The sequence below is a fragment of the Marmota monax genome, unplaced genomic scaffold (assembly GCF_021218885.2).
Source record: "Marmota monax isolate L192 unplaced genomic scaffold, Marmota_monax_Labrador192_F-V1.1 WCK01_AAM20220418_F8-fsc00025, whole genome shotgun sequence".
NCBI classification, from domain to species: domain Eukaryota; kingdom Metazoa; phylum Chordata; class Mammalia; order Rodentia; family Sciuridae; genus Marmota; species Marmota monax.
The window spans coordinates 2429961-2451206 of NW_026691950.1; the positions used below are offsets into that span (position 1 = coordinate 2429961).

A 21246-nucleotide genomic window follows, 5' to 3' on the forward strand; every position below is an offset into this window, starting at 1 on the left:
TATGGTTGGACCTTGAATACATCATGCTAAATCAAAGAAACCAGATACAAAGGTCATACATTATGTGATTTCACTTACACGAAATTTCCAGATTAAGTAAGTCTAGGGAGGCAGAAAGCATATCAGTGGTTGCCAGAAGCTACAGGAAGGTGGGATGAGGTGTGACTTTTTAAGTGGATAGTGGGGTCTTCAAGAGTGATGAAAATGTGTTGGAACTAGACAAAAGTGACGGTAGCACACAACACTGTGACTATGTTAAACACACTGGATTGGACACTTCCAAATAGTTCATTTATATTGTACGGATTTCACTTCAATTTTTAAAAAAGCAACAGAAACTGGGGATGAGAAAATCAAGGAGTGGCAGGTACGTGGGGACAACTGCAGTTATCTGGGTGAGCAATGGATTCTTCTTGAAGCACCAGAAAAGGCTCCCAAAGGGTAGACTATGGAGTGGAGTTCTCCAGCTAGACAAGAGGGCACCGGACACAGTCTGTTTGAAGGCGTGGACAGAGAGCACGTAAGGTTCAAAGGATGGCAAGAGCGTGGTGTGAGGTAAGTCTGTGGAAATGGAATTTCCTGAAGTTATGGAATGCCTAGGAAAGACTCCCTGTGGTAATCCCAGAGTGAGTCACATCCCAAAATATGTTTTACAACTCAGGGAAGGGCCCGTTCAAAGGCAAAGTGTGGTGCACTAATTTGTAATAGGTGTCTCCTCCTCTTCCGAGTCAGTCCACCATTTCCTATCCAGACAGCAATTCAGAGCCTTCACCTTTGGTTACAGGCCCAATTTTTCCCCCCAAAAAAATGTAATTTTTTTTTTCCCTTGGCTCTTCCCTCGATTGAGTAGATTTCAGTTCTAACAACTACCAAAAAAAAAAAAAAATAGTATTGAGGTGAAGTAGAGGGGAGGCACCCTTTCATACCCACTAACTGGTTTGCCTCTTGTTCACAACATACTGTTCACTATCACACTTACATTTAATTACTTGGCAATATACCTGGGTTGTATCACCTGAAAATGTTTTCCTAACCTTTCTTTGGCATTTATGAAGTCATTTTTACAACTTCCATAAATTAACTTTCTCTTATCAAATTTTATATTTTAAAAAAGAGCTATATCAATAAAACCACAATGAGACATCATTTCATCAAAGACACCAGGATGGCTGTTTTTTGTTTTGTTTCAGAAAAATAAATAAGACAGATAGACATCATTACCCTTAGTACATGAATAATTGTACAAATGGTGTGACCCTGTTTTGTGTACAACCAGAGAAGTGAAAAACTGTGCTCCATTTGTGTACAATGAATCAAACCGCATTCTCCTGTTATGTATAACTGATTAGAACAAATAAATTAAGAAAACTTTAAAAATAAGTAAATAAATAAAAAAAAAAAGAGAGTAACAAACAGTGGCAAAGAGGGAGAGAAATTAGGAGCCCTTCCTTGTGCACTGCTGATGGGAATGTAAAATGGTGTAGTTGCTTGGGAAAACAGTTTGGCAGCTTCTCAAAAAACTACCAAAATTACTAAGGATCCAGTGTCTCCCAAGTGAAACGCAGAGACTCAAAGAGAAGTCTGTGCTTTACAATTCATAGGAGTAACATTTGTTCGTGGGCAGATAAACGGATGGACCTCATGCAGGGTGTGTGTGTGTGTGTGTGTGTGTTTGTGCATAATGCAATATTATTTGATCTTAAAAGGAATAAAGTTCTGAAACTTGCTAAAACATGAGTGAACTTTGAGAACATCAAACTAAGTGATATCAGTAAGTCACAAAAATACAAATACTGTCAGATTCCACTGACATGAGGTAGAAGAGTTGTCAAATTCATAAAAATGGAGAATACAATGTGGTCACCAGGTGGGTGATGGAGTGGGAAATGTTTAATGAGCTTCAGTGTGGGAAGATGAACATTCCAGAAACAGATAATGGTGATGGCTGCATAATAATGTAAATGTATTTAACACCCCTGAACTATGCTTAAAAAAGGTTTGGGTGACTGGGAATGCAGCTCAGTGGTAAAGCACTTTCCTCACTTGCAAGAGGTCCTAGATTCTATCCCCAAGCAACCCCCCTCCCCAAAACAAGTTTAAAATGGTGGATTTTCTTTTATGTATATTTTACAGTAATAGAAAAAAATTAAAGAATCACCTTAAATTCATATAAGTCAAAATGCAAATTCCCAGGCTTTGTGCCCAAGAGATTCCTATTCTGCAGGTCTAGGGTGAGGAATCTGAATGTTTAGATGAGCCCTTGAGTAATTCTGATGCTGAGGCTCAGGCTACACACGGAGATCCCCTGTTCCTTCATGTTGACACTGAAATGACATCCTGAACCCTGGTTAGGTTTACTCACCTCCTTATCCAATTTAGTATCAATGAAAACAACTCGGGGCATATTTTATTTAAAAAAAAAAATTAAATGTTTCATCAATGAGCCAACTTTACCAATGAAAGCATTGTAAGGGAAGGATCCATAGAAACCACTTCACAAATATCTGAAACACTGATCAATGTATATTCCTACCAACCCAAGGGAATAGTTTGGAAAATCATGTTTTCTCTCCTCCCTCTTCAACTCATTTCAAACACGGAAAGTTTCCATTTGGGCCTCTTTTTTCCTGCCAGGACTGTGTCAAAGTAAAGAGCACAAAAGACAGTATATTCCATTATAGTCAGGGATATTTCTCTTGATTTGAAAGTGATAAAAGAGATGAGGGCCATTGCACAATGTGGTTCTTTCTGAGATGTTTTGTAAAACACCATGTTCCAGTGTCTTTTGCATCTTCTGTACTGATAGCAAATCTGCATGGAGTGACACTGGAACAAGATAGTAAAAGTCAAGGCCTTGGAGTGCGGCAGTCTTCCAGATTGAGGACTGAACTTCAGACTGGAGCTGTCGGTATGTGGCTACCCTTCTCCCTGGGAGGAGTATATAAACTCTCAGAGCTATCAACCCTCTCTGCTAACATTAAAGACTCTGCCTACAGGGACCTTAATCCTATCTGCATCCTCTTCCCTCCCTCTACTGCCCGAGTAGGTGGTCCAACAGACCACCCTCTGCTCTCTGTGCCTATGTGTAACCTGAAGTATCTGTCTCAGCACTTGTGCTTATGCTCTCCCTGGGCCTAGAACATTCCCACTAAATTCCAGTGCTCCATTTCCTTGCTGTGTTTCCCTGTCACCTCCTTCAAGAAGTCCTGCATGTTTCCTCCCCTTCCTTTCCTCTCCGATATCTTTTCTTTCCTCTTTAATCACTTTGATCACTACCTTGATTTTTCATCCTTGTAGCATTTATCATTTTTTTCTGTGCTTTATTTTATTTCACTTATGTAAAAGCACTTTGAGGTTGAAGACTGAGCACTATTAGACTATTAGTCTTTGAATTATATCTTTTTTGGCAGGCACCATGATGACCCATGCAACGGCCATTCCCCTTTCCAGTGCCAACAGGACTCCAAGGTCTGATGGCTAACAGATGGGCGTCCGTGCTTATCACTGTGCATCCTTCAGCTATTTTTGGAAGATGAAATAATCAGTTGGGATAATTATCTGCATGATTCTGGTTTAACAAAGGGAAAAATTCATCCTTAAAAAAGACAAGGAAGAGGTATTATTATTATTTGCAAAAGAAATTGAAGTATCCAGCCAGGCAAAGTGGCACACACCTGCTCACCTGTAATCCCAGCTACTCTGGAGCTGAGTTGGGAAGATCACAAGTTCAAGGGCAGTCTGGGCAACTTATTAAGACCCTGTCTCAAAAATAAACATTTTTTAAAAGGGGGTATACGGGTATAGTTCAGTGGTAGAGCATTTGCCTAGCTAAAGTGAGGTCCTGGGTCCAGTCCCCAATATTGAAAGAGAGACACACAGCGGTGTGTGTGTGTGGGGGGGGGGGTTGAAATAGTCTCCTCAGCTCTTTCTACAGTTTATGTTTAAAGGATCATTTGACCAATGACTCTTTAGTGATCTTCATCTATCTGAAGCTAGAGTAGACACAGTCTCGTTGTGTGCAATTAGCCAGAAGTCTAAGAGAAAGAAAGAATGAAGCAAGGCGACTCAAGATGCCCAATCAGAGGCACAGGCAAAATCTACTGCTAAACCAAGAAAGCAGAGAACTTTCAGGAGCAGGGAGGTGACTGTCCTTGGAGCCAGAATTTGCTGGCTTTGTAGACAGGAGGGTGGGAAAAGTGAGAGCAAGAGGAAAAGAAGCTTAGAGCAGAGGAATCAGATATAATCAGGCAGGGGATGGAGGTTGAGAGGGACAATTATTACTCATCTCCTGAGACGAGAGAAGGACAGGAAGATTCCTAGATTTAAAAATAAACTCTTTTCACCACTTCAGCCTCCTTCTGGCCAAGGCTACACAGCACTCTTCCTCTAGTCAGATTATTTACTGTGTAAGTGCATGTCCATATGCTAGACAAGGGTCAAAAACATTTTTTCCTAAAGGGTCAGATATCTTGGGCTTTCTGAGTCAGTTTCCGTCATAACTACTCAAATCTGCCGTACTATGCAAAAGCAGCCATGGTTTTTATGCTTTACCACTGAGTTACATCCTGAGCACTTTTCATTTACTTTTGAGGCAGGGTCTTGCTAAATAACCCAGGCTGGCCTGGAACTTGTGATCCTCCTGCCTCAGCCTCCCTCCCATGTGGCTGGGATTACAGGCATGTACCCCCATATGATTTTCAAGTGTTCTCTTGATCTGATTTTTTTAAAAAATATATATATTTTTTTCATTGTAAATGGACATAATATCTTTATTTTTTATGTGGTATTGAGAATCAAACCCAGTGCCTCACATGTGCTAGGCAAGCACTCTACCACTGAGCCACAACCCCAGCCTTTGATCTGCTTTTTTAACCTTGAAAAATATAAAGGGGCTAGGTTCAGTGGTGCGCGCCTATAATCCCAGTGACTGGAGAGGTTGAGGCAGGAGGACCCCAAGCTTGGGCAAGTGAGACCCTGTCTCAAAATAAAAAAATAAAATGGGTTCAATCCCCAGAATCACCACCAAAAATACATACATACACACACACACACACACACACACACACATAAATAAGCTATTTTCCTCCCTGGAGCAATGACCCACATTTCCTTGAATGTGTATCTGCTTTCCTAAATCTGTGTGTGTGTGTGCGTGTAATCATGAATTGAATAGAGTACATATCATATGTAGTAAAGGCAAAAAGACATGCATGGGAATCATATTAGCCATATTCAGGGAGGTGGCCTGAAGAGAGAGAAAGAGGTTATGAAGGTGAAGGTTATAGAGCTTCAGTTGTGGGCCATGGAAAAGGAGGCATTTGGTGTGGTAGTCCCTGTGCTTTTCAGTAGACCCAAAATATTTCAATAAAATAGTAAAATAAATTTGTAAAATATTGAATTTTTGGTTTAAAAAAATAATAAAGGCTTATAAAATGAATGTACCTGAGTTAATTTCTGTTTTGGCAGAAATGACTGTTAGTAAAAAATCAAATAAATAAGCAAACAAAAACAACCTCACCTGTCCATGAAAAAGCTCTTCCTCCAGCTCCTGAATCACCTAGAAAGATTTTGCTCAGTAGCCCATGCAATAAGGAGCAGGGCACTTGGCAAGAATGAATTCACATCCCTTAGCATCTCTGTTTTACATCTGCATGTATTATTATCTGTTTTCTAAAACAGCACCTTTTGGTCAATGTAACATACCAACTGCTAGTGTAACTCCACAAAATGGAATTTCTAAGGCAGGCAGCTACAGTTAAGTCCCCAACATTTACTTTCAGAAAATTCTTCAGTGTATTATTGCATAGCAGAGCAGTGTGACAAGGATCAAAAGATTAGAAACAATTTCAATTAACTCCTTCTGCTAATATCGGTAGAGGAATGACCATCGGCCTCGAGTTCTAATGGAAAATAAAGCATGGACGTAAAGGGTTCATTATTCAACAAAATCACAGACTTCAGAATGTTGCTTTAGAGAATCAAAACACAAATGCTTTGCAGGCGTGAAAAACTGAAAATGATATAATTAAGAGTATAAGTTAAGCTATTTTGAAAAACCTCTTGACACAGGAGATCTGACTCTATATTTGACAGCATCCATTTCTCCTCTCACATGTGTTTAAGCCACAAATGAATTATCAGAAACTTCTATACTTAAAGGACAAGAGAGGTGGGATCTGTCCTTCTAGGAGTATGGATTCATCATTCTTTAACTTTGCAAATAATCAATGCTGGTAAAAATTATGCTATATAACTAAAATAACATTAGGAAAATAAGTTAAATGCCCCCAAATCATGAAAACAGTCAAGTTCAGCAAAAGAACTTCCAAACTCAAATAGGTATTTACCAATCCCAACCCAGCAAAATGAGTACACATTTAGGACAATCCTCAGTGTGGCAGATTAAAAGTAGCCGCAAAACTTTTCGACACTCTTCCCATTGAGAGGTGGGGTCCATGGCCTCTCCACTGGACCCTGGGTGGGTTCTGCGACTGCTTTGACCTAAAAGTGATACTGTTCCAGCTTCTAAGCCCAGGCTCAAAGGGACTAGGAGCTTCTCTAGCTTAACACTTCCCCTTGGAGATCTTGGCTAAAATGTAAGAAATCTTACTACCCTGTAGGAGAGACCATATGAAGAGGCCCTATGGCTGCCCAAGGTGCCAGGCATGTGGATAAACCATCTTGGATGACCAGGGCTGTCTAGTCACAAGCTGAGTACCATCAGCAGACCCCAGTGATGCACCAGTGGCAGGACAATCCCCCAGCTGAGCCCTGAGCACATCACTCACTGGTGATTGTTTGGTTTCCTAAGAGATGGGGCAGGGTGTTAGACACCCAGGGACCACTGGAGTCCTTGACATCATTCTGGAAATTACCTCTAATGTAACTCTTCATTTTTCTGAGGGACAGCTTTCACCCCAACAATGGGATCTTAAATTGTATTACTTCTTTTTTTTTCTTTTTCTTTTTTTTTTTTTTTTTGGGGGGGGGGGGGACTAGGGATTGAACCTAGGGATGCTGAACCACTGAACCACATCCCCAGTCCTTTTTTATATTTTATTTAGACACAGGGTCTTGCTGAATTGCTTAGGGCCTTACTAGGTTACTGAAGGTGACTTTGAACTCGTGATCCTCGGGCCTCACCTCGGAGCTGCTGGGATTATAGGCATGTGCCACCACACTCAGCCAAATAGTATTGCTCTTGCTAGACTAGACCTTGGATAAAAGTTCCAAGAAATAAGATTCCAGCTAAATGTAAGAAAGACCTTCCCATACCAGGCATGGTGGTGTACCCGTGATCCCAGTGACTCAGGAGGTTGAGACAGGAGGATTGTAAGACCAAAGCCAGCCTCAGCAACTTAGTTAGGCCCTAAGCAACTTAGCAAGACCCTGTCTCAAAATAAAAAAGCTGGGGATATGGCCAGTGGTTAAATACCTCTGGGCTCAATCCCCAATCCAAAAAAAAGAAAGGAAAAAAAAAAAAAAAAGATCTTCCAAGTAGGGTTTTCCACCCACAGCAGTGCCTCGTGGAAATGACGACGCTCCCATTACTGCAGGAACTCCAGGACAGGATGGAACCTGCGAATGGCAGAGCAGCCAAACCCCACCCCCCAACGTGGAGTCATAAAGACTGGAACTGCCTTGCTATAATTAGCTGCATAGTTTAGGGCAAACTGCTTAACTTTTCTGAGTCTGTTTGCTTATCTGGAGAACAGATATTCTAATAAGAGAAACCCAAGAGAACTGTAATGAACCCCGCCCATGGGAAGCTCTAGGTGCACACCCTTATCAGATCACCATTATCACTAGTGCCCAGAGGCCGCCTGCACTGGATGGAATGTCAGACCAGAAAGCCCCTGAGGTCCTGTCCAACTGAAAACAAGCAGATGATTCTATGACCACTCCTGGAAAACCTGCATCTGCAGAAAGCTAACTGAAAGCAACCCTAAAAGATTTTCAACGACAACTTGATCAAGCCAATGGCTTTCTCATTCTGTTAACTTGAGGTCATTTCATTCGTACTTAAGACCCTTAATTCTATAAGAAGAAAAGTAGCAAAAATTACAATGGATGGAACTTGCATGCCAAGCAACACTCTGCTTGCTTGTGCGCTGTCTTGACACAAGGAACCACAAGCCTTCGACCGTGGATCCATCAGGTAGACCTGGGCCACTCTTCCCTCTCTCAGTACTAGCCTCCTTTTGCTGCTCTCTGTTCCTGGAGATGAAAAGTCCAAGTCCAACTGCCAAGCCCATGTGTTCCCAAGTTGGGGTGGAAAAGAACAGGAGAGGATTCAGAGGAAACCATTTCAGGTCAAGTCACCTACAAGTCTTGTGACAGTGCAAATTAAATCTCTCTGGGCCTTATAAGAGTGAGCCCTCATAAAGAAGTTCTAAAGATGTAAGGGATGATGTCTCCATAGGGTTTGAATGTTGTAAAATGAAATGCAACTGTATAGTTATTACATTTACAGCTAACATGTGGCAGATAAGAAATCCCGAGACAACCACGGCACGTGGACAACTGACAAGAGGCAGCTCAGGATCTTGTACCCAGGGACAGTTTCTGTTTTTCACTGAGTCGGTACTTTCCTTCTTTCTAGAACAAGGCTTTTTATCTTTTTTATATTTTACAAATCACAACTTTCTTCCCATTATTTTACCTATAAATTTCCATGGATGTATAACATATAAATAGAAAATGTACACGTTAACAGAATACCTCACCACTGATTTCCACAAACCAAAGGTACTTCATGTCCCTTTATAGTCACCACCAACCCAAGGTTGACCACTATCCTGCCTTCTAATACCAGAGATTCATCTTGTCTATTTTTGAACTTCACATGAACAGGTTCTTGCAATATATCCTGTTGGTCTGGCTTCCTTCACTGTTAAGTTCATGAATTCCAAGTGGATTTTTGCACGTAGTCGTAGTTGCTTGCTCTCATTATATTAGAATCCTGTTGAATGAACATACCACAGTTTTTTTCATTTATTCTACTATAGATGGATATCCAAGTTGCTTCTGGTTTGGGAATATTTTTGATAGGGATCCTAAGAACATTGCTAGCCTCCTCGTCTTTTGGTGAACATATGTACAAATTTCTGTTGTTTACATTCCTGGGAGTGGAATAGTTGAGTCAAATATTTTCAGATTTAATGGGTCCTCTTTTTGGCACCAAACATTTAAACAGTGCTTAGTTTATGTTCATCACCCAGCCTCCAGGATCCCACTCCTCTATTCAGTCTCCATACAAACCATACTTAGCTTGCCCCTCCTCCAGGACTGGGGATTAAACCCAGAGATGTTCTACCACTGAGCTAGTTTGTTGTTTTTGTTGTTTTTGAAACAGGATCTTACTAAGTTTAGAGGCTGGCCTTGAACTTGCAATCCTCCCAACTCCACCTAAGTAGCTAAGATTACAGGCATGCACCACACCTAACCATACTTAATTTTTTTTAAATGACATCGATTGTGTTGTATGTTTTGTTTTGTTGGTACTGGGAATTGAACTCAGGGGCACTCAACCACTGAGCCACCTCCCCAGCCCTATTTTGTATTTATTAAGAGACATGGTCTCACTGAGTTGCTTAGCGCCTCACTTTTGCTGAGGCTGGCTTTGAACTCTCGATCCTCCTGCCTCAGCTTCCTGAGCCACTGGAATTATAGGCATGCACCACCACGTTCAGCATGTTGTATGCTTTTAAACATTCTGTGTTTGGGGAATGCTACAGTTTATAACACTTACCATCATATTTAAGGTCTTCACCCTTTGGCCCTAACCAATCATTTATTTATTCCACAAATACTATCTCCAGCCTTGAAATACCTCACAATCCCACATGGGCACATAGGGCATGTCAGAGCCAAGTTCTGGAGGAACCCAGAAGGTCTGAGAAGACTTAAGAGAGGAGGAATGGGCTGGGGGTATCGTTGGGTGGTAGATTGATTGCTTGGCATGTGTTTGGCCCTGGGTTTGATCCCCAGCGCCAGCAGAATGTGGGGTGGGGGATAATTTAAGATAGTCCTAAGAAATGACAGATGGAAGGGAGAAGGAGAGTCCAAGGAATAATATGCTGTAATGAAAAGGCATAAAGAATCCAAGGAGGGAGACATTTGATGAGCCTGCCACATCGAGTACCAAAGTATAGGAGCCGCTCTGGGGCTGGAGTACACACCCAAGTTGGATTTTGATGGGCCTAGTGCCCAGTGTTCAAAGGTCACTCTGTAAGTCCCAATCTTTCACTCTGGATAATACACAAAACTGATGCCCGTGTTACTTTTAGATGGTACATGAGTACACACATTCCATTTTAATGGTTTATTTACGTGTACATTAGGAAAATACTGGTTTTCTGTGGAAGGTAATAAGTTCCATTTTAAATAAATGTGGTGTTTCTTTGCTGTTGTTTGTTTTAGATAGGGTCTTGCTCTGTTGGCCAGGTTGGTCTTGAACTCTTGGGCTCAAGTGATCCTTCTGCCTCAGCCTCCAGAGTTGCCGGATCACAGGTGTATGCCACCTTACTTGACAACATGCCTGTGTTACTTAAAATGGTTGCTCTCTACCACAAATCGCACCCTCCCTCCCAGGCCTTGCAAAAACCTGTTTATTCCAAATTCCGCTGAAACCAAAATGGTCATCAAATGATAAATGGATAAACAAAAAATGGTATCTCGCTGGAGGCGGTAGCGCACGCCTGTAAACCCAGTGTCTTGTGAGGCTGGGGCAGAAGATCATAAATTTGAAGCCAGCCTCAGCAATTTAGCCAGGTCCTAGGTGAGACCATGTCACAGAATAAAAAGGGCTGGGGATGTAGCTCAGTGGTGAAGTGCCTCTGGGTTATATCCCCAGTACTCCCCCGCAAAAAAAAGTGGTATCTCCATACAATGGAATATTATTCAGCCATAAAAAGGAATGGAGTACTAAGATATGCTACATAATCGGTAAATCCTGAAAACATGTATGTTAAGTGAAATGAGATTCTGTTTATATGAAAAGTTCAGAACTGGCAAATAGCAGAGATAGGAAGTAGATTAGTGGTTGTCAAAAGCCAGGAAGAGGGAAATGAGGAGTTAATTGCTTAACTAACTGCTACAGGGTTTCTTTATGGGGTAATGAAAATGTTCTGGAATTAGACAATGGTGATGGTTACACAACTTTGTAAACATACTAAAAACTACTGAGTTTTATACTTTAAAATGATGAATTTTATAACATGTGAATTATATCTCAAAAAAATCCAACTAAAAGACTATCTCTCTACTATGAATAACTCACTTATTTTATGAAAAACTGAATAAATGAAGAATTTGTAATATAAATTATATTGATATAATCAAGTACAGAAATAAAATTTGATACAATTTAAAAAATAATAATAAAAAATAAATAAAGACTATCTCTCTTCTCTGACTGTCCCCTGCCCTGGGCTCTGTTCCTATCACATGTCCTATAATGGTGCAGTCATTTGTCCCCATTGAAAAGCAAGCAGCTTGTGGGGCAGGAACAGTGTCCTGCTCACCTCCATCTCTCCAGAACCTAGCAAAGTGACCAGTGGGTACCTAGCAGATGCTCCAGTGAATATCCATGGATATAAGAGAGACACGTCACTTAATAACAAGGATACAAGACGTGTATCGTTGTCATGCGAACACCATAGAGTACACTGATACAAACTAAAAAGGCAACCACAGGATCACCATCTTATTACGCAGTCATTGACCAAAATGTCACTAGGAGGGGCATGACTAGGATTTATTCCCTTGAGTGTGCAAACTGGGAAAGACCAGCCAACCCAGGAGCAAAGAATGACTCCTCTGCCCTGGGCCACGAACAACCGTGTAAGAAACCCTTCCTTTTGCCATTGAGACTGAAGCAAGCTTAGGCTTGAGTTTTTTTCCCCCTGTCCAATCAAATAGGCTTGTCTATGGCAGGCAAACACACAAATCCAGAATTTAGAGGTTGTTGGAGCAACAACAACCTCAACTCCAAGAACACTGTGCTTTCAAAGCTGTTGTTAGTAAGCCACATTCTGGGTGAGTGCAAGATAGGAAGTCAACAGAAGGAGCAGACGTCAATCAAAGAGGGTGGCGCTGATGAAGGTCAAAGTCTTCCACGTACCTTCCTGAGTCAGCCTGCTAACCCTGCTGTCGTCATCGCCAACTTGGAGAAACAAGAGGACAGGAAACATGTGGAGTCTGGCTACATCTCTACACCTGTGCTCTCTAAGGCCACTCTGCTAGAGAGGCGTGACAGATGTCAATTTAAAATGACTGCATTAAATTTAATGTTAAGCCCTGTGGGTTCCATCCCTAGCACCAAAAAAAAAAAAAAAGAATGATCTTTCATTCTGAAGAAAAGTCACATGGGTTCAAATCCTGGATCTGCCCTTACTAGCTATGGAACAGTAGGCAAGTTACAACTTCTCATCTGCAAATAGGGATAATAATTTTGTGGACTTCATAGTGTTCTTACGTGAATTAAATGAGGCAGTCTTCATAAAGTGCTTAGACCAGGACTCGGCACATAACACATAAGCATATTAAAAGTCTCATCTTTGAGGCGTTTCCTCGACATCTCTCTCTTTCTCTGTCATATCAGGTGAAACTGATGCTACTGACTCCTATCATAGCATCTAGAATTTTCCATGGCATTCATTTTTAATGCTTTGGTCTCTCTATAGTAGACCATGGCATCTTTAAAACAGAAATCTTTCTTATTCCTAGAAGGTAAATGTAGTCACAAAATAAATAGCTTTTAGTGAATCAATAGATGAACAAACAAGTACCTCTGTTAGAGAAAGCATGAGAAAACTTTTTTATTGACCTGTATCTCCTAGTCTGTGAGCTCTTTATGATCCACAGTGTTTCACACTTCTTTTTTTTTTTTATCTCCAATGCCTGATACAGAACCTGTATCTACTCAATGAATAAATGGTGGAGCCACTACTACCATAAGGGGGTCCCCACAGATTCCGGGCAGGGTGGCACATATCAGTAATCCCAGCAGCTCAGGAGATTGAGGCAGGAAGATTGCAAGTTCAAAGCCAGCCTCAGCAACTTAGGCCCTAAGCAACTCAGTGAGACTCTGTCTTTACATAAAAACTTAAAAGGGCTGGGGATGTGGTTCAGTGGTTAAGCACCCCTGGGTTCAATCTCTTGTACAAAAAAAAAAAAAAATCCTTCAAGAGGAATTTTTGGAAGCAAACTTAAAATTGTTATTAAGAAATGGACAAAACTGCAGGGCATCTTAGATTAATTGGGACAATTTTTCAATCATATCTAGTCAAAGATATCATTGATATATATATATATCCTATATATCTCCAATAAAATACATGAAAAGAACAACTAAAATAATCAAGCACTGGGTACTGCCTTCCTGTAAAGACTCACACCTCTTCAGAACAGAATGATGAAGACCAAGTTAAAATAGGATTCAACTGTCAGAATCATGAACAATCAAGAGTCAGAGTTAAATTAGCTACCTCTACGAGCCTCTAAAGTCAGCTTTAGAAGGAAGAAAAGTGAAGACTATGTTAACAAGAAGTTCCCAGGAACTCTGAATGAATCAAGGGATCATAAATCCACAATGTGCAGCGTGGAGAGAGAGTGCTACACAGGGAGGCTAGCTAGATGCTGGGTGCAGAGGCGCACACAACTGAAATCCCAGCCACACAGGAGGCCAAGGGAGGAGGATTGCAAGTTTGAGGGCAGCCTGGGCAACCTAGTGAGACTGTCTCAAAATAAAAAATAAAAAGGGTTGGGGGTATAGCTCAGTGGTATAGTACCCCTGGGTTCAAGTCCCAGCACCAAAAAGAAAAGAATAGCTGGAAACTCCATGAAGGTCAGTACCCAGGACACCCTCGGAAGCCCACCGGAAGCAGAAGCTAGAATGGGCAGTTCTCTCATCTGAACCAATAAGGTGTATTTAGAGCTGCTGTGACCTCAAATGATGTGGCACGCCACAAAAGTTCCTGAGTGAATTTCCTAGTATCTCAGTGCACATCATTTTCCCATTTATCAAATCGGAAGGTATTTTATACATAGAAAAAAAATAAAAGCTCATGGTAGCTATATTTTGTTTCCACTTCAGGGAGGTCAAAGCTGAATGCATGGCAATTTTTATTCCCCTATGATCTCCATCTCTTAGGTTTCTCGGGTTTCCTTCCCTTCTTTGGTTGTAATCCTGTGTTTTTGTTTTTGCAGGGCTAGGGATGGAACCCAGTGGTGCCATACCACTGAGCTGCATCCCTAGATCCTTTTTTAAATTTTATTTTGAGACAAGGTCTAAGCTGCCTAGGTTGGCCTCAAACTTGGGATCCTCTTGACTCAGCCTCCCATGTCTCTGGGATTACAGGCATGTGTCACAGCACCCGGTTTGTAATTAATTTCTTATGGAAACTAGGTAAACAGCTTCCTTCAGCCAAGAACAAATACAAACACATTTATCTCTCTGCTCCAAATCTGCAGGACATTAAATATTGACCAAAACATTTCTTCAAAGGAAAATGTGAGCGCAGTACATAGAGATCATTTCTAGCCATCCTTGCATGTTTGCTGTTTTCCAAAGTTGTTGACAGTGCAGCTGAGTCACTGCACATATTCAATTAGCATAGATCTTGTCCCTCCAAGGAGTTTAGAGTGCCATGTAAGCACTTTTCACCTTAAATGAACTCAAGATAGAGATTTGATAAAGCATAGGACAACTTCATTCTATCTAACCTAAAACCTTAAACTTCAGGCATCTTTAGGTCTGAAGGACCCTGCTAACAAACTTTCTCAAAACCCAGCTCTGTTAGAAATTTATAAACAACCAGGATGACAATCCAGAAGTATTTTAGTAATACCAAAAGTTCGTAAGGAAACATGCTCAGAATCTGAGAAGGAGACAGTGGAGACCCTGTCATTGGGAACAGAATCTGCTGCAAAGGGGAAAACAAACTATTAATTTGGGGGCTCTTCTAGCAGGTTGCTGGTGACCACTTATGTCTTAAGAACAGAAAACAGTGGTTTTGCTACTGACCATCTCCCCATTTCTCCCTGACCCCTGAATCATCACAAGAGAGATCAGTGTTAAAATCTAAAGGAAGAAGCAGGAGTGTAGCTCAGCGGTACAGCACTTGTCTAGCATGTGCAAGCCCTCCCTCCGACCCACTCTCCCACACACACGATTAAAGGAAGGAACACTGTCCTGGGTGTGTAGGACAGCAGTGGCTATGGAAAGCAAAGCCTCATCTAGACAGCAATTTCTCAGCCTTGGCACTACTGACATTCTGCACTGGATAATTCCTGGCTGTGAGCGGCTCTCTGGTGCACTGAAGGCCATTTACCAGGTCCTCAGCCTCCACCAACTGGACACCAGTAACACCTCGACCCCCGGATTATGACAACCAAAAAGAAAGAGTCCAGACGTGCTCAAATGTTTTCTGGAAGACAAAATTTTTCTCAGTGGAGAGCCACTGACTGGGGTAGCCCCATACTACACAGCAGCCATTGTGACCCTCTCAGATGGCATCCAGGAATCAAGAACCAAGTCTGCAAGAACTTTGTAGGAATCACCTCACCTAGCAGTTTCCTTCCTATGATTAACGCCAGGGTGACTGCCCCCATCCATCCCTTTTCTGATCTTTCCCTTAAACATCCTAAGAACACCACAGATTTGAACCATGAGGGGGGGGGGGGGGGCGTTTAGAGCTGTGTAAGAGTCAAGGTCTAGTTCAAAACCTCTCCTCCCTTCTATCCAGTTTTAAAGCTAACAAGATGAAGTGCCGTGTTCAAGCTCAATTGTTTGAGGTGATAAAAGTCAATGGCAGATCCTAGTAAGACTGAGTCCTGGTCCAGGAACTGAGTTTTTCCAAACCTGACCTCATGGGAAGAAGTCTGAACTCTAACCTCCATTTACCGAGGGCAAGTTACTTGGCAGGTCAGTATCTCATTTCCACACCTGTCAAATGGATAGAAAGTAGGACCTACTCATTAGGAAAAGTTTCATTGATTAAATAAGGTAATTTCTGGCACACAGTATGTGCTCAATAAATGTTAGACATTACTATTTTCTTGCATCAACTTTCAATTCAAGTATTTTATGACAGCTAGCCGATGCGCAGTTACTCAAACACAGCCTCCTCCTTTCTCTATGTGATTATTATAGGTATACATCGACACAGCTCCTCACCAAAGATACTTCTTATCACAAATGTTAAAAACAGAATTTAAATAAATGTGAAAACTTCAGGAGCCACATATCCTTTTGGAAAGTGACCCATCTTGGGCAAAACCAACAACCACACCATTTGGTCCAATTAAGCAATAATAAATTTGATCACACTTGATGGGCTCCACTGGCGTTGACACACCAAAATAAACAGCTGCAACCGCTGACAGTTTCTATAACTCTAATGCGAAACGTCCATCATAACCTCTCTCCTTCCTCCACCCAACCCTAATGGTTTAAGGCATCTTAAAACATCACATTGTGAGACATTAGTTTCTTATTGTTTCAATTCCAAATCATGCCATTTTACTCCTATGATTTTGAAAATATATATTTTTTTTTTTTTTTAAGAATAATCGTGGGAGGGACATGGAGCCTTATAGCTGTGGTACTAAAAATCAAGATCTAAAACATTCATGGCTCTAAGCTCCTAAAGATGGCTCTAAGCTCCTAAAGACCTTTGCCTTGCTTTCTGTCACATCCCTAGCACTTGCTCTGGGCTCTAGAAGCTCACAAACTGGGTTTGCTAATGACACACGTCAGCCTTTCATCATGTAGTTTAAAATGAACCCAGCAGGGTATGGTGGCACACACTTACAGGACCAGCTCCTCAGGAGGCTGAGGCAGGAAGATCACTTGAGCCCCAGAGTTCAAGACCAGCCTGGGAAACATAGCAAAACCCCACCTAATAAATAAATAAATAGAAATAAATAGGGTTTTTTTTTTTTTGCAGTGTCTGGACTGACCTCAATTTCCTCCCACAGAGTATGCAGCAGTACAACAGACCTGAAAGCTAGACAAGGAGAAGACAAGAAATAGATTTGCATGTTCTAAATGGATCCAGTGTTACAGTGTCCATACATACAGATTGGATTTGCATGCCTCCAAGTGATTGTAGCTCATAACGACATTCACCATTTCAATTCGAAATATTTTCTTTTCTCTTTTGTAATGCTGAATGAACCTCTTTGTTCATGAAATGATTTCTATTTAGTTTCCACTAGTGATTATGTTATCTAATGTTATAAACTGAGTAGCTATATACTGAATATATATAAAATATATTTAACATGTTAAATATATTCACTGTATTAAGTATACATAAGATAACATTTAATGTATGGCTAAATACATTTATTACTATAAACTATGTATTTGTATATAATGGGAAAATTATATTTTTGGTGAACATATAAGACTAATTAGAATCAGAAGAGTCTCTTTGTGGATTTTTTTAAAAATATTTTTTGAGCATTTTAACATTTTTTTTTTTTTTAATGTGGTACTGAGGATTGAACCCGGTGCCTCACATGTGCTAGGCAAGTGCTCCGGTATTGAGCCACAGTCCCAAGCCCCTCTTTTGGGTTCTTTCAGTTTTTGTTTTTTGTGGTCAAACCTAGGGCCTTGAACATTCTAGGGAAACACTCTACCACTGAGCTACACCCCAGCCCCAGAAGATTCTTGATGACCAAAATGATACTTAAGCTTTGTTGTTTTGTTTGGGATGACGAGGACGGAACCCAGGACCTCCAAGGGCACTACTTCTGAGCTCCATCCCAGACCCTTTTAAGGTGTTTTCATTCTGTTTGGGTTTGGGTTTGGGGTTTACCTGTGTTTAACATTTGCTCCTCTAACCCAGTTCCCATGAGTTTCCTATACACTATGTCTGTTTTAATGTGTCCCCCAAAAGTTTACAGTGAATGTTATTTGGAGGTGGCGCCTTTGGAAAGTAATTTAGAATCAGATGCGGTCATGAGGAAGGAAACCCCATGATGGCATTAGTGGCTTTATAAGAAGACGAAAGAGAGACCTGAGCTGGCACAGTTGCACTGTCTCTGTCAAGAAGGCCCTCACCAGGCACCAAGCAGATACCCGCACCAGACTTGGACTTCCCAGCCTCCAGAACTGTGAGCCAAATACTCTTCTATTCTTTATAAATATCTGAACTTGGGTATTTTGTGGTAGAAACAGAAAACAGACTAAGATACTAGGAGGTGTCAATTAGTATTATCCTCTCACTTGTGATACATAAATAAAAATCATACACTCTATAATTGCATATCTGGACACAGTAATAAAAAGAGAAACAATGAAATAGAAGATAGTTGCCAAGAAGGACACTAGACACTAGAGTGTCTCTTGCTCTTGCAGAAGTCACAGCATACAAAAAGGTAATGTACAACATTTCCTGGGGGGTTAACAGACATCTCAAAAAACATGCCCCAGAACAAACTCTGGACCTCCAAAATCCAGCTCAAATTTGTTCTCCCCCATCTCTGGCAGTGCACCCAGTAACCAAGCAAGAAGCCCCATCCTCTCTCTCACCCATAGAGCCAGGCCTTCAAAGCTTGTGGTTTCTGCCAACCATTGGCGAGGCCCTGCCAGGCCTGCACTCAGGCTATAGAAGAGGCAGGCACAGAAAACCCCATCCCAGGGTGGGATTCTCTCCGTCTGCACCACCACCTTCAGAGGGCTCCACGGTCTTGTTCTGTTATGGGACTCCCTCCCTCCCCTCCAGCCTTCGCTCAGAATCAGAGCTCTCTGCCAACAAGGAAACCCTCTCTCGTGGCCCCTTCCTAGGCTTGGAGGAAGAAAATGCAAGCTTTGGGCCTCGGTAACCCCCATACCCTACCTCCTCCCCACTCCCCTCCCTGCACGCAGCTGCGTGGGCCTTCTTAAGTGACTCACCACACCAGGCGTTCCCAGGACCATCCCATCTCCCTGTCCATCACACTCCTCTGCATCACGTCCCTGGAGGGGCCTCCTGAATCCCGCTACCTGGCCTACTGTCTAGCCCTGTGGGCTCTTCCAGGAACTCCCTGTCTCCACCCCCAAACACCCAAAGACAGCCCCTTGAGAGCAGAGGACTTTTCTTTACCACAGCTTACCTGGTAGCCAGTGTCCGGCACGAAGCTCAAAAAGTAAATCAAGGTTGTGTCTACACAAGAACAACAAGTCTTTTCAATGTATCTAGTTTAAACTCGATTAAGACGCATTTACTGATTCTGTTGGATAAATAATTACCACCAGCGCCCTCTACATAACGTGTGTTTATGTGTGTATATATACTTAGATACATGTGTATATACATATATATGTATATATGTGCATATAGTTTGAGGGAGGTTGAACTCAGGGCCTCACAAATGCTAGGCAAGTACTATACCACTGAGCTATATCCCCAACCTTTATTATTATTATTATTATTATTATTAGCTTTGAGAAAGGATCTCACTAAGTTGCCTAGGGCCTCACTAAGTTTCTTTTTTTTTTTTTTTTTTTTTCATGGGTTTATATCTTTTTTTTTTTTTTTTTTTTTTTTTAATTTTTTATTGTGGGTTGTTCAAAACATTACAAATTTCTTGACATATCATATTCCACACTTTGATTCTAGTGGGTCTCACTAAGTTTCTAAGACTGGCGTCAAACTTGTGAACCTCCTGCCTCAGCCTCCCAAGTCACTGGGATTGCAGGCATGTGCCACCACACAGTTTGTCCCTAACCTTATTATTTTATTATTTGATTTTATGACAGTCTCGCTAAGGTGCCCAGGCTGGCCTTGAACTTGCAGTCCTTCTGTCTCAGCCTCCCAAGTGGGTGGAATTACAGGAACCCAGCTTACATAGTATATTATTAAAGACAGGTCTAATTTAACATTTATATACTATTCATTTCTGATGTCCCATTCAGTATATATGGCAAATAACAAAATTACTGGCAGAAAGAACAACGGATATTAACTGTATTTATTAAGATAGTTTGTGAGTTTTGTTTTCGTGCTGGGGACTGAACTCAGGGCTTCACACCTGCTAAGTGTGCAAATGACACCACTGAGCCACAATAGCCTAGTGTTTGTTTTTTAACTCCTCCACAAATTGTCCTATTACTGTTGATCATGAGGATGGCTTCAAATCAACTTTTACTGAGTTAGTTTGTTTGTATGCATGCTGGGGATTGACCCTAAGGCCTTACACACGAGGCAAGCAATCTAACATCGAGCTACATACACCCCCAAATCAACTTTTAAAAATCCAAATAATTCTAAATCAGCCATACCCATGATAACAATAATCAGAAACAGGGCCAAGGAAGTAACTCCGTGGTAGAGTGCTTGCCTAGTATGTAGGTTCTGGGTTCAATCCTCAGCCCTGCAGAGAGCAGAAAAATAACAACAATCAGAAAAACCAATGCCAGGGTTTTCACCTACTCTCAGAAGAACCCACATACTATTGCCTCTTTTTTTTTTTTCCAATTGCAAAGAACCATCCTGGAGTCTACACTCACCTTCCAAAGATGGGCCTAGGAGCCCCAAGCCTAAGAGCCTCAGGATCCTACCAGCCCCAGGGAGGCCTTCTGCAGTGCGTTAGGTTATAAGGCGGAGGAAAGCACAGAGGGTGCTGTACCTCCAAAGGCCAGAAGTGATTTTACTGAACCCAGGTAACTGTCCAAGGAAACAGGCCAAGCTAGCAAGCAAGCATGATAGATTAGAAAGTCGGTTTGCTAATCAGTAAAAGGCAAGGCCAAAGTCTTGTACAAACGCTGTAGGGAAATACTAAAGACTCAGACATTGACACTAGAAATTCTGTTTCATGCCAGGTCAAGGCAAAATACCTAACTGAGCTTTACCACCAAGAAAAATCTAGATGGACTCCCGTAGCAGCAGTTGGCACCTGGCAAAAAAACCTCGGAGGTCAAGAGAGACAGTGGAAGAAACGTGACAACAGTTATTTTCAGAAGCATCACTCATTATCGTTAGATGACAAGAGAAAAAGCGATAAACAATGAGGTACCATGCGTTAGTCCAGCGTGATCATCCAGCGCGATTCACAAGACTGGTTCCAAGCAGGGCTGGGAGATTTCGATGGAAATCACGCGAAGGTTGCCAAAGCCGGGCTTTGATTTGGAAATGGGGAAGTGCTGAGAGATTGCGACACCCCACACTTGGCCCTGCCCCACTCACTCCTTAGTCATCGCCTCCATCAAGGGCTTGTGGTGGCACAGAAAATAATGAAACCGCAGGAGACATG

The 21246-nt window shown here is 41.6% G+C and overlaps 1 protein-coding gene across 5 annotated transcripts in view; it reads right to left on the bottom strand.

The window, feature by feature from the left end:
* Positions 1-21246, bottom strand: part of Rbm47 (RNA binding motif protein 47) — a 162125-nt gene that overhangs the window by 127719 nt on the left and 13160 nt on the right. The gene's annotated exons all lie outside the window — the stretch shown is intronic.